Here is a 1256-nt window from a genome sequence, read left to right as displayed (position 1 = left end):
GTTTCCTCTGGTAGCTCTAAACCAATAATGGTGGATGTCAGGGAAGGCAATGACTAAGGGATAGACCACTTCAGTTATATTCAGTTTAGTGCTGTCCCAGTCTAAAGCAGTCCATTTTTGCCACTGTCAGAGACAGGATACTAGATCTAAATGGACCATTGATCTGACCCACTATGGCACTGCTGATGTCCTTATGTTCCTATAAAGGTGCCACTGGTTGAGTGTCCCTGACCTAGAGGCAAGGATTTTTGTGGGCAAAATCTGTTATTTGACCAACTGCATGGGTGAAATAAACTTAGAGAAGTTTCTGAATGCCATGAATTCTTCTTCAAGTTTTGGCTGTCATCAGGCTGTTTGGCAGCAGGTTTGGGTCTGCTGCATAGCATCAAGGTATGTCTCCAGGTTAATATCTCTGAGCATAAGTATGTCCTGTTTAAACTGATATCTTTTGGAATAGATTACCTAAACAAGATGGTATCTCCTTTTTTCTGATGCTCTCTTGCATAGTTGCATAACATATTTAGAGTTGTGTGTTTTAGCTAGAGGGTTGCAAATGATGAGTCCCCTGGGAATGAGGCTGGTTTGTTGCACAAGCTTAGGAAGAAGATGTCACTGCGTATCCTGGCTTCTTGTTTCTTTAGGTTGTGGATTTTCCACTGTAAGCAGCACATATCAAAATCTTTGATGTTGTGGTAGGTTGGAGTGATGTTGTAGAATCATCACTGAAGCATTGCATTTGAATGTTTGTCTAAGTTTATGGGGGTATAGGTTGTAGCCGGTTTGGCCTAAGAATATAGGCAGACAAAGTTCTTTGTGTAAACCTGATCTTTTTTATTAGACCAACTCAAAGTTGGAAAAATTGTTCTTTGCAAGCTTTTGGGTATACATACCCTTCATCAGGCTGAGGAAGCATCTGCAGTTAGTGTGTGCTCTTCCTGGATGGAATGAATGGTAATAGTAATAGTACTTCCATCCAGGAAAAGCACACACCAACTGCAGCCTGATGAAGGGAATTTATACACAAAAGCTTGCAAAGAAGAATTTTTCCAACTATTTGAGTTGGTCTAAGATATCAAATTTACTCAAAGAGCCTTGTCTACCTATGTCTAAGTTTATCTCATCCGTGCAATTGTTCCAATAAAAAATATCACCCGCAAAAATCCTTGCCACCAGCATATTTCCTAGTCCATCGTAGCTAAAATATCAGTCCAACACTATCTATCTCCCTACATATTGCTTTATACTTTTATGTGGTT

Source organism: Alligator sinensis, unplaced genomic scaffold (assembly GCF_000455745.1).
Source record: "Alligator sinensis unplaced genomic scaffold, ASM45574v1 scaffold1585_1, whole genome shotgun sequence".
Classification (NCBI taxonomy): domain Eukaryota; kingdom Metazoa; phylum Chordata; order Crocodylia; family Alligatoridae; genus Alligator; species Alligator sinensis.
Note: the sequence above shows the minus strand (reverse complement) of the source record.